The sequence below is a fragment of the Bufo bufo genome, chromosome 2 (genome assembly GCF_905171765.1).
Source record: "Bufo bufo chromosome 2, aBufBuf1.1, whole genome shotgun sequence".
NCBI lineage: Eukaryota > Metazoa > Chordata > Amphibia > Anura > Bufonidae > Bufo > Bufo bufo.
The window spans coordinates 634,371,796-634,383,093 of NC_053390.1; the positions used below are offsets into that span (position 1 = coordinate 634,371,796).

Sequence of the window (11,298 nt, forward strand, 5' to 3'; positions counted from 1 at the left end):
CTGTATGGCTCGTACCGGCGCCTGGAGTCCGCGATGTTAGGCCCACAGGAGTGGCTTGTCTTTTCCTGGTCTGCGCGTCCTTTTCCCACGCTTTTGTCCGGCCAAGGTGCCTGCGGATGATATATCAGGAACTACGTGCCGTCGGGCTTCACGCGCCTCCTGTTACTTTAGGCCGTGGCTTGGCGGCAATAGTAGGCCCCGATAGCGGTTGCGCCACCGATGGCTCCAGGAACGTCCGAGACGGCCAAAAATGCGGCCGACAGTGTTGCCAATACCGACGTGCGGTCAGCAAGGCCGGGTGCCTGCAGGATTAGGGCAGATGGTAGCGGATTTAGCGCCCTGGAGAAGACGGATGCGAAAGCGCGTCCACTCGGCTCATCTTCCGGCCACACCCCCCCTCAGCTACTATTCTGATGCTGCCACTAGCCCGATGCCACACATCTGATGCCAAGTGCTCCTTCTTACACCCACCATCTTCAGCGGTAATTTTATTGCCACCCACCTCCCCACCGGGTCACTCTGTGGTCTCTTCATGCTGCTGCCACCTCCACACTATGTCTCCTTGCCACTCTGTGGCCTCCTGATGCTCCTGCCACTTCCACACTATGTCACCTTCCCACTCTGTGGCCTCCTGATGATGCTGCTGCCACCTCCACACTATGTCACCCTGCCACTATGTGGCCTCATGATGCTGCTGCCACCTCCACACTATCTCACCTTGCCAGTCTGTGGTCTCCTCCTTCTGCTGCCACCTCCACACTGTCACCTTGCCACTCTGTGGTCTCCTCATGCTGCTGCCACCTCCACACTATCTCACCTTGCCAGTCTGTGGTCTCCTCATGCTGCTGCCACCTCTACACTGTCACCTTGCCACTCTGTGGCCTCATGCTGCTGCCACCTCCACACTATCTCACCTTGCCAGTCTGTGGTCTCCTCATGCCGCTGTCACCTCCACACTGTCACCCTGCAACTCTGTGGTCTCCTCATGCTTCTGCCACCTCCACACTATGTCACCTTGCCACTCTTTGGCCTCCTTATGCTGCTGCCACCTCCACACTATCTCACCTTGCCAGTCTGTGGTCTCCTCATGCTGTTGCCACCTCCACACTATGTCACCTTGCCACTCTGTGGTCTGCTCATTCTGCCACCTCACCACTATGCCATAGGGCTACTCTGTGGACTTCTCATGCTGTTCTCACCCTTCCCACTTCATGACTGAGCCACTATTTTGCCTTTCAGCCTGGCTGACATAATCATTTATTTGACCCTTCTTCTGATCTGTCAGAAGGAAGGAAAAATGAGACGCACAACGGATCCTGTCTGTGTAGCAGCTGTAAGACCTGTATGTTCCCATCAAGATTGGCTTGTCATTTGGTAGTCAAAAGCAGGAGTGGGTATAAAACACAGAAGACATGCAAATATTCCATTCACGGGTCACCTCTGTTTTGGACCCACTCCTGTTTTTTTGGAATAAGCAATACTGATGTATTACTGACCAAATGCTGACCGAGTGAAGGCAGATGCTCCACAGACAGGATCCGTTTTTTGGGGGTTATTGTTCTGATGGATCAGAGCAAGGGCAAAATAATCAGTGACGTCAACACAAACTTACTGCTGACACCCAATCCACTCTGTCGGGGGGGGGGCTCTACTTGTATAATAAAGCAGGTTCTGTAGACATCTATGTGGAATCGGCTAACGACGGTGTAAAAGGAGTGAGCTTCTTCTTGATGCTAACATCGACCTGTAAGGCTGAGTTCATAGTTATTTGGTCAGTTTTGGCCCCATGACTGCCCAAATAAGTGAAGTATGCTGTGATTCTAAGAGCGACGCCTGTCATCTACATGTCATACTGATTCACAGTATTATTTCACTACCAGAGAAGACTTCCTATGCGTGTTACTGCAAGGCACAGTGTTCTACACCACTATAAAGGCTCTCTGCAGCCAGGAAATAGCTGTTTTTAACGCGATTCACCGCAAATAAATTCGTATCGAACTGAATTTTTTCTGATAATTTGGCGAACCGCCCGAAACTCATCTCTAATTGCCATATTTGGACCCTTATAACTTTTTTGTAGTTATGTCTACGAAGCTGTGTGAGAGCTTTTTTTTTTGCGGATGATCTGTATTTTTCATTGATACCGGTCACTTTTTACTAAATTTTTTGTGGGAGGTGAAACGACAAAAAAACTGAAAATTTTCCATTTTGACTGTTTCCTTTTCGTCATTTGCCTTATGGGATAAATATTTTTAGATCTTAAAGGGATTCTGTCACCAAGTTTTGGGCTATAGAGATGCGGACATGCACGGCTAGATCGCCGCTAGCATGTCCACAATATACCTGTCCTATAGGGCTGTGTGATTTTATTTCCTTTAAAAAAGGATTTAAGAGATATGTAAATTAGTCTTGTAGATGCCCAAGGGGCTATACGAACCTTCCTGGTGCCCAGCCACGCCCGCCTGTGAAGGAGCCCAGCACCGCCTATGTCCTCCGAATCTCCTCCTTTCATCAACGATAGATTGCTGTAATCTCGCGATGTGCGAGCTCGCGCATGCGCAGTTCTTTCCCTGAGGCTGATGCCAGCACAGGGAAGGAACACTATACCGGCACTGCGCATGCGCGAGCTCGCGCATCGCGAGATTACGGCAATCTATCGGTGATGAAAGGAGGAGATTCGGAGAACATAGGCGGTGCTGGGCTCCTTCACAGGCGGGCGTGGCTGGGCACCAGGAAGGTTCGTATAGCCCCTTGGGCATCTAAAAGACTAATTTACATATCTCTTAAAATCACACAGCCCTATAGGACAGGTATATTGCGGACATGCTAGCGGCGATCTAGCCGTGCATGTCCGCATCTCTATAGCCCAAAACTTGGTGACAGAATCGCTTTAATAGTATGGGCGTTTTCGCACACGGCAATGCCCATGATGTGTATTTTTATTTTGGGGAAAGGGATTTTTTATATTAATCTTTTTAAAAACCTGTATCTTTTATTTATTTATTTTTACACTTTTTTTTATAGTTCCTATAGCGAACTATAACAAGCAATCATCAATTTGGTATTCTTATAGAGTCCAATGCATTAGCAGATGAGTCAATGAGGATTTTACTATGTTCCTATGGAGCCCTGCCACAACCAGGGGCTCCCTAGGAACTAATGTGCAGCAGCATCTGTTCATTCCGGAGGACAGCAGCTGCCGCACACTGAATTTGGCTCCCCCGATCCTTGCCCTGGGGAAGCCAGAGCACACCCGGAAGTGTGTGCTTCTGTGTTTTGACCACGGTATCTGAGAGGATAAAAGGCAGCGATCGGCTTTACTGCTGGTCGCGGACATTAGGCCTGGTTGTGTGCTGTATGAAACATCACTCACCCAGTTACTATGGCGCCATCTTTAAAGACCCGACATGTGAGGTACTAGTACATCACATGTCAGGAGGGGGTTAATGTTTCCATCAGGGGTTTTAGAGTTTTTGACAGCTTTCCTTGCTATTAAAAATATCTAAACCCTGACATAAACCTGACAAATTCTCTTCAATGGATCTGCCATATAGTAGCTGTCATGACTCTGCTGTGAATTCCAGTACATCAATGTGAACTGCGCCTTATTAATCCCTGGTTAATTTTTCTATTCCTCTGAGCTAACCCCTCTCCATTTTCTTTTCTTCTGTAAGACACTCTCCTGTTTCGTGGTCCACTGGGGCCCCCAGGAATTCTTGTGGTGCTCGGCCTGCGGGGGACCCCATTGGAGTAGCGGGAAAGGTCACGCATGTGCCTGCGGAATCTTTGGTTCCGACTCCTTTGCGGGCGGACGCATCCGTGTGCATGCTCAAGAGGGGGTTCGCAAAGGGTTACGCGGCCGAACGTACGCGCATCTTATTCGCTACGCTGGCCGCTGACGGGGAATATACAGCAAAACACACAGCAAAGAAATGGTTAGCAGACAACAACATTAACGTTTTGGAGTGGCCCAGCCTTGAATCCAATTGAGAATCTGTGGAGGGAGCTAAAGATCAGGGTGATGGCAAGAAGACCCTCCAACCTGAAAGATTTGGAGCTCATTGCTAAAGATGAATGGGCAAAAATACCTGTGGAGACATGCAAAAAGCTGGTCTGCAATTATAGGAAGCGTTTGATTGCTGTAATAGCCAATAAAGGCTTTTCTATTGATTATTGAGAAGAGTATGAATAATTTTGGACTGGAAACTTTTTGCTCAAATGTAAATAAAAGCTGAGAAATGTTATTTTTCCCCCACAATAATGCCTCTTGTACATCGTCTTATTATCTTTTGGGAGGCACCTATGTCATTTCCAGTCAAAAAATTACTTGCTGGTTGAATAAAAGTAACTTTAAGTCAAAATTTGCCAGGGGTATGAATAATTATGGGCAGCACTGTACCTGTACATAAACTCTAGTAGATTAGATGGCAGGCATGGGTTAAGTGATCAATGACCAGTCAAGGCCGCACAAGTGTCAGGGATTAGGATAATCATATGGTCTATGAGGAATAGACACATAGCACTCTGTGATTCGCTAGCAGGTGTTTAAGAGGTGATCTCCCTGGCTGGTCAGTGCCCACTGTTGTTTTGACAACCCGAGTGTATGTTGCTGTTCACATTGGTTCAGACTACCTGTGCATGACCTCTGACTGCCTCAATCCATCTCTAGAGACTGCCTGTGGGAAACTTCTATGCGGAACTGTATGTCTCGTGTTGGACCTCGGATCGGATGCTGGAAATGTCTCGTCCCTAGGTACTACGTTACACGGACCATTTCTGTGCATATGAACTTTGGCCTGGTCTAGCTGACCCTTGTGAGTTTTCCTGCACAAGTTATTATTTGGATTGATTACCTGCATATGATTTCTGGACTGTACTGCCGTCATTTAATAAATCCACCATTGTTTAAACTCTGTCTGGTTGTTTGGGGGTTCTGCACCATTACATCTTCTATGTATTTCTGATAAGTAATCTTTATTTAGTGCCTGCCATCAGAAGGTACATGTAGAAACTAGAAAAGGTACAATTTCTGGAGAAATTGTGTGAAGTGTTCTTGCCTCCACCAGTAGCTTACAACTGGAGTGGGCGGAGTAACTGGGTGGAGTGGCTTGAGTAACTGTTGTGTGGTTGGATTGGCTGGAGTAACTGTGGAAAGGTTGGACTGGGCAGAGTAACTTTATGGAGTGGGCAGAGTAACTGTGTGGAGTGTTTGGACTTGCACCTAAGGGTCGGAGTGGGTGCACCTAAGGGTCGGGGTGGTTGCACCTAAAAGTTGGGGTGGGTGCACCTAATCGTTGGGGTGGTTGCACCTAAGGGTCGGAGTGGGTGTTTCCAAGTTTAGTGACTTTGCCATTGACCCTCTAAGAGCAGCGGCAGTTTTAAATTTTCCCATTAAAACATATGGCTGAAATTTGATTGGCCGTTGTAGACTCCGCCCACTTTTAAACATTTGAATTCTAGTCACCTATTAACTGAATATATTAAGTTTAACAACCCTGCCATTAACATTGTTGAAATGGCAGCAATTAAAATTTTTCTCATTGAAGTCAATAGGGAAAATCTGATTGGTTGTTTGTAGCTCCGCCCACTTTTTAATGTCCCCAAAATGTGACAGAAATTTTGAGGTTGACCCCATGACTAAGTGACCCAAGTTTGGTCAGTTTAACTCCGAAGCTGTATGAGTGACAAACGTTTGCATTTTTCCAATAAAACTCTATGGGAGAAAAATAGGTTTTCGGGGGCCCGCCCCAGGAGCCCGGAGGGTGGGATCGGTTAACAAAGCACAAGCAAGATACTCGGGTATGTGCCGACCAAGAGTGCAAAGTTCGGTATTTATACTCCTAAATCTGTGGGAGGAGTAGCAATTTGAACATCTCATTATAGTCAATGGGGAGAATTTGATTGGTTCTGTGTGGCCCCGCCCACATTTTAGGGTCTCCGAAATGTTCTAACAAATTGCGCGTTGACCCCATGACTAAGTGACCCAAGTCTGGTGACTTTAGTTTCAAATCTGTGCGACTGGGAGCGATTTGAAAATTTTCCCTGTCAAAGTCAATGGGAAAAACGTGGATTTTGGGGGCCCGTCCCAGGGGCCCGGAGGGTGGGATCGGTTAAAAAAGCACAAGTAAGGTACTAGGGTGGGTGCCGACCAAGTCTGCAAAGTTTGGAATTTGTACTCCTAAAAATGTGGGAGGAGTAGCAATTTGAACGTCTCATTACAGTCAATGGGGAGATTTTGATTGGTTCTGTGTGGCCCCGCCCACTTTTCAGGGTCCCCGAAATGTGCCAAAAATTTTCGGGTTGACCCCATGACTAAGTGACCCAAGTTTGGTGACTTTAGCGTCAAAGCCTGGCGAGTGGGAGCGATTTGAAAATTTACCCTGTCAAAGTCTATGGGAAAAAAGGGGGCTTCCGGGGCCCGCCACGGGGGCCCCGGGGGTGGGATCGCTCCACAAAGTAATAGCAATCCGATCGGGAACAATCTGCACGTTTTGGTAAATTTTTGTCTATGTAGTGTAAAAACTGTGGGAGGAGTTAGGGTGGCAAATTTGGCTATAATAAGAATAAGAATAAGAACTAGAAAAGCTACAATTTCTGGGGAAATTGTGTGAAGTGTTCTTGCCTCCACCAGTAGCTTACAACTGGAGTGGGCGGAGTAACTAGGTAACCTAATCGTTGGGGTGGTTGCACCTAAAAGTCAGGGTGGTTGCACCTAATCGTAGGGGTGGTTGCACCTAAGGGTCGGAGTGGGTGCACCTAAAAGTCGGGGTGGGTGCACCTAAGGGTCGGGGTGGATGCACCTAATTGTTGGGGTGGTTGCACCTAAGGGTTGGAGTGGGTGCACCTAAGGGCTAGGGCGGGGGCACCCATGAGTCACCTGGTAGTCCGGGGGGTGTCACCTGGTGGTCTAAGTTAAATGGCTGAAATTTGATTGGCTATTTTAGGCTCCGCCCACTTTTTCAAATTTGAATCCCAGTCACCCATTGACCAACTGTTCCAAGTTTAGTGACTTTGCCATTGACCCTCTAACAGCAGCGGCAGTTTTAAATTTTCCCATTAAAACATATGGCTGAAATTTGATTGGCCGTTGTAGACTCCGCCCACTTTTAAACATTTGAATTCTAGTCACCTATTAACCGAATATATTAAGTTTAACAACCCTGCCATTAACATTGTTGAAATGGCAGCAATTAAAAATTTTCTCATTAAAGTCAATAGGGAAAATCTGATTGGTTGTTTGTAGCTCCGCCCACTTTTTAATGTCCCCAAAATGTGACATAAATTTTCAGGTTGACCCCATGACTAAGTGACCCAAGTTTGGTGAGTTTCACTCCGAAGCTGTATGAGTGACAAACGTTTGCATTTTTCAAATAAAACTCTATGGGAGAAAAAAAGAGGTTTTCGGGGGCCCGCCCCAGGGGCCCGGATGGTGGGATCGGTTAACAAAGCACAAGCAAGATACTCGGGTATGTGCCGACCAAGAGTGCAAAGTTCGGTATTTATACTCCTAAATCTGTGGGAGGAGTAGCAAGTTTGAACGTCTCATTATAGTCAATGGGGAGAATTTGATTGGTTCTGTGTGGCCCCGCCCACATTTTAGGGTCTCCGAAATTCTCTAACAAATTGCGCGTTGACCCCATGACTATGTGACCCAAGTTTGGTGACTTTAGCTTCAAATCTGTGCGACTGGGAGCGATTTGAAAATTTTCCCTGTCAAAGTCAATGGGAAAAAACGTGGATTTTGGGGGCCCGTCCCAGGGGCCCGGAAGGTGGGATCGGTTAACAAAGCACAAGCAAGGTACTAGGGTGGGTGCCGACCAAGACTGCAAAGTTTGGAATTTGTACTCCTAAAAATGTGGGAGGAGTAGCAATTTGAACGTCTCATTACAGTCAATGGGGAGATCTTGATTGGTTCTGTGTGGCCCCGCCCACTTTTCGGGGTCCCCGAAATGTGCCAAAAATTTTCGGGTTGATCCCATGACTAAGTGACCCAAGTTTGGTGACTTTAGCGTCAAAGCCTGGCGAGTGGGAGCGATTTGAAAATGTACCCTGTCAAAGTCTATGGGAAAAAAGGGGGCTTCCGGGGCCCGCCACGGGGGCCCCGGGGGTGGGATCGCTCCACAAAGTAATAGCAATCCGATCGGGAACAATCTGCACGTTTTGGTAAATTTTTGTCTATGTAGTGTAAAAACTGTGGGAGGAGTTAGGGTGGCAAATTTGGCTATAATAAGAATAATAATATATATGTGAGATAACAATAAGTGGTCTTGCTATGCAAGAACACGTAATATTAATAATATATATGTGAGATAACATTAAGTGGTCTTGCTATGCAAGAACACTTAATAATAATATATATGTGAGATAACATTAAGTGGTCTTGCTATGCAAGAACACTTAATAATAATATATATGTAAGATAACATTAAGTGGTCTTGCTATGCAAGAACACTTAATAATATATATGTAAGATAACATTAAGTGGTCTTGCTATGCAAGAACACTTAATAATATATATGTGAGATAACATTAAGTGGTCTTGCTATGCAAGAACACTTAATAATAATATATATGTAAGATAACATTAAGTGGTCTTGCTATGCAAGAACACTTAATAAAACCAGCCATTACATAGTGACAAACTAAGGCCTCATGCACCAGGGAGCGTCCCAATGTCGGTCTGCAAACAAGGGATGTGCAAATTTCACATACCTTATGTGTGCGTTCCTCATTTTTCTCACACCTATCAATAAAAAAGGACTATTCTCATACGTAATACAGACAATAATGGGACATGTTCTGTTATCTGCGGAACGGCCACGCGGATCAGCAAAGAATACAGATGTGTGTTCCATTTCCATTATGCAGGGGAGTCCTCTCCTGCATAACGAAAACGGGACGGATCCGTCTTGCAGCCCATAGACTTCTATTATGATGGACTGAATAACGGACTGCCTCTAAAGGCATTGCGTTATGGTCCGCGGTAACGGAATCTATAACGCAATTCACCTTTTACCAGTAAATGAAGCGTGAACGAATTTCATAACCTGAAATTTGCTCATCTCTAACCCTAATACTTGGTATTGCACTATTTGTCAGAAATGGCCTCCACCTTGTGTTTCCTATGTGTCTACCTATTTCTGACACCAATAGAAGGGCTTTTTCCCACTCAACTGTGGAGATATTCATGGTGTGTTGCACAAATAGCCCTTTTTCAGTCATTCTACAGCAGGAATCATCAACCTTCGGCACGCCAGCTGTTGTGAAACTACAACTCCCAGCATGCTCCTTCCACTTGTGTGGGAGTTTAAAGAACAGCCAAGCAAGTGTGTATGATGGGAAATGTAGTTTTACAACACCTGGAGTGCCAGAGGTTGCTGACCCCTGTTCTACAGCATCTCAATGAACTTAACATTCAGGTGCTGCCGAACCCATTCACAAACAGTATTTTTTTCTTATAGTCTTTCCTTGGTAGATCACTGATGTGTAGGGTCATCGTCATGGTGCAAGTTCCACTTTCAGCTGAGCTTTAACTTCTTGACAGGATGGTCTCATGTTCTCAAGCACCGTCTGGTACTATGAAGACGTCACTCTGAATTATATAATGATGAAGTGTCCAGGCATTGGTGCAGAAAGAAAGCCGACACTATATTTTGACAAATATGCTTTACAAACATCTCAGTTGCTTAAAGGGAACTGGTCAGTGGCAAAAACCACCAGCAGTACCTTCAAGTAGCCGACAGTGTGTTTCTCATGATGATTTTCTTCCTGCAGTCAGATGCGGTAAAAGCAGGAAAAAACTATTTTTCATCCCCTGAGCACGCTATTTTCAAGTCACTCTTGAAGTCAAGTGGGCAGCGGCCTCCTTGCTTCAAGTCAAGGTAACCGCGACCCCTTCCCTGCCCCTTCGCTGTGACTGACAGGGCTTATGCCCGACAGCCGGCAGGGGATAAAAGATAGTTTTTTCCTGCTTTTACCGCATCTGACTGCAGGAAGAAAATAATCATTAGAAACACACTGCCGGCTACTTGAAGGTACTGCTGGCGGTTTGGGGTGGTTTTTACTGCTGACAGGTTCCCTTTAGGGTGTTTGGTGGAAAGGCGAATTGCACAACCATGTGCAATTTCCCTGTGTGGTTGTTAAAGGAAATATTAATTATTGGTGTTTATGCAAATCTCAATAATTAATAATCAGAAATAGGCGTGAGTCATCTAGTGATGACTCCGCCTATTTATGCCTAAAATATATATATACTCTCTAGCTACCTACCTCTGATTGCATATACACTACACTGAACTACACTACATATGACTTACTGCTGCTACTACTACGGCGGCGACCACTAATGACCATATACTGTACTATGAATAATAAAGTATTTATTATACAATACAATAATTCAAGTCTAATTATACGCTATATCTATATATATTTATAGATATGGTTATAAATATATATATACATATAGACACACACACCACAGTACAGCAATAACACTACGGTAAACAATATTATTAAACACAATACAAACCTAACTACACTACACAATTCAAAATTCCCAATTCCACCCCACACACACTATCTATACATTACACTCACACAAATATAAATACCAACCCACCCGTCTGGCTACTCACTGTCCCTATGGTGTAGAAGAAGTAAATGGTGGCACTGCAAGGGTTAATACTTGCAGGCCAGGGATGTAGCCATGAGTACAGGTTCAGAGAAAACAGGGTCAATACAGCTCAGCAATGCAAGGGTTAAAGCGGGGCTGTAAGCCACACAATCACTGCAATGTAGGGGTAATCACAGTGCAGGGGATGATGGACATAAAGGGGTAAACCCAGGGTTGGGCACCAGGGGTTACCTGGGTCAGGGGTATTGGGGCTATTGCAGGGGCTGAGGTTAATGCTGCAGGAGGTCAGCAGCAGTGGCAAATACTGACTGCAGGAGTTCAGCAGCCGGGGTTAGGGGATGGTTGGTGGAGCAGGGGTTATGCAGCAGGGGTTATCGGTGGTCAGGCCAGGGGTGAATAGGGGTAAATCAGGGCAGGGGTTTTAGGGGTACTGCAATGCTGGAGGGAAAGGGTTACGCAGCCATCTCCAGGGGCATGTGGGACTCTGCCTCTCTTCCTTCAGGGAGCTGTTCCCATGTGTCTGTTTGTAGTCCAGTTCCAAGAGAGAGCGCCTTTGTCCTGGCTTGGGCTAATATAAGCCCAAAAGCAGCCCACCTCCCCCCTCTTCAACAGGAGAGTGATGACATCATTATGGGTGTGTGACGGAATGCTTGAACTGCCAG

General features: G+C 45.9%; 1 long non-coding RNA gene across 1 annotated transcript in view; it reads right to left on the minus strand.

Annotated features, from left to right (window-relative positions):
* Nucleotides 1-5,106, minus strand: part of LOC120989983 — a 29,486-nt gene extending 24,380 nt beyond the window's left edge. Inside the window, exon 1 of the long non-coding RNA XR_005776350.1 lies at nt 5,003-5,106. This is a non-coding gene — a long non-coding RNA (uncharacterized LOC120989983). The remainder of the gene's footprint in view (nt 1-5,002) is intronic.
* Between the last annotated feature and the right edge of the window lie 6,192 nt (nt 5,107-11,298).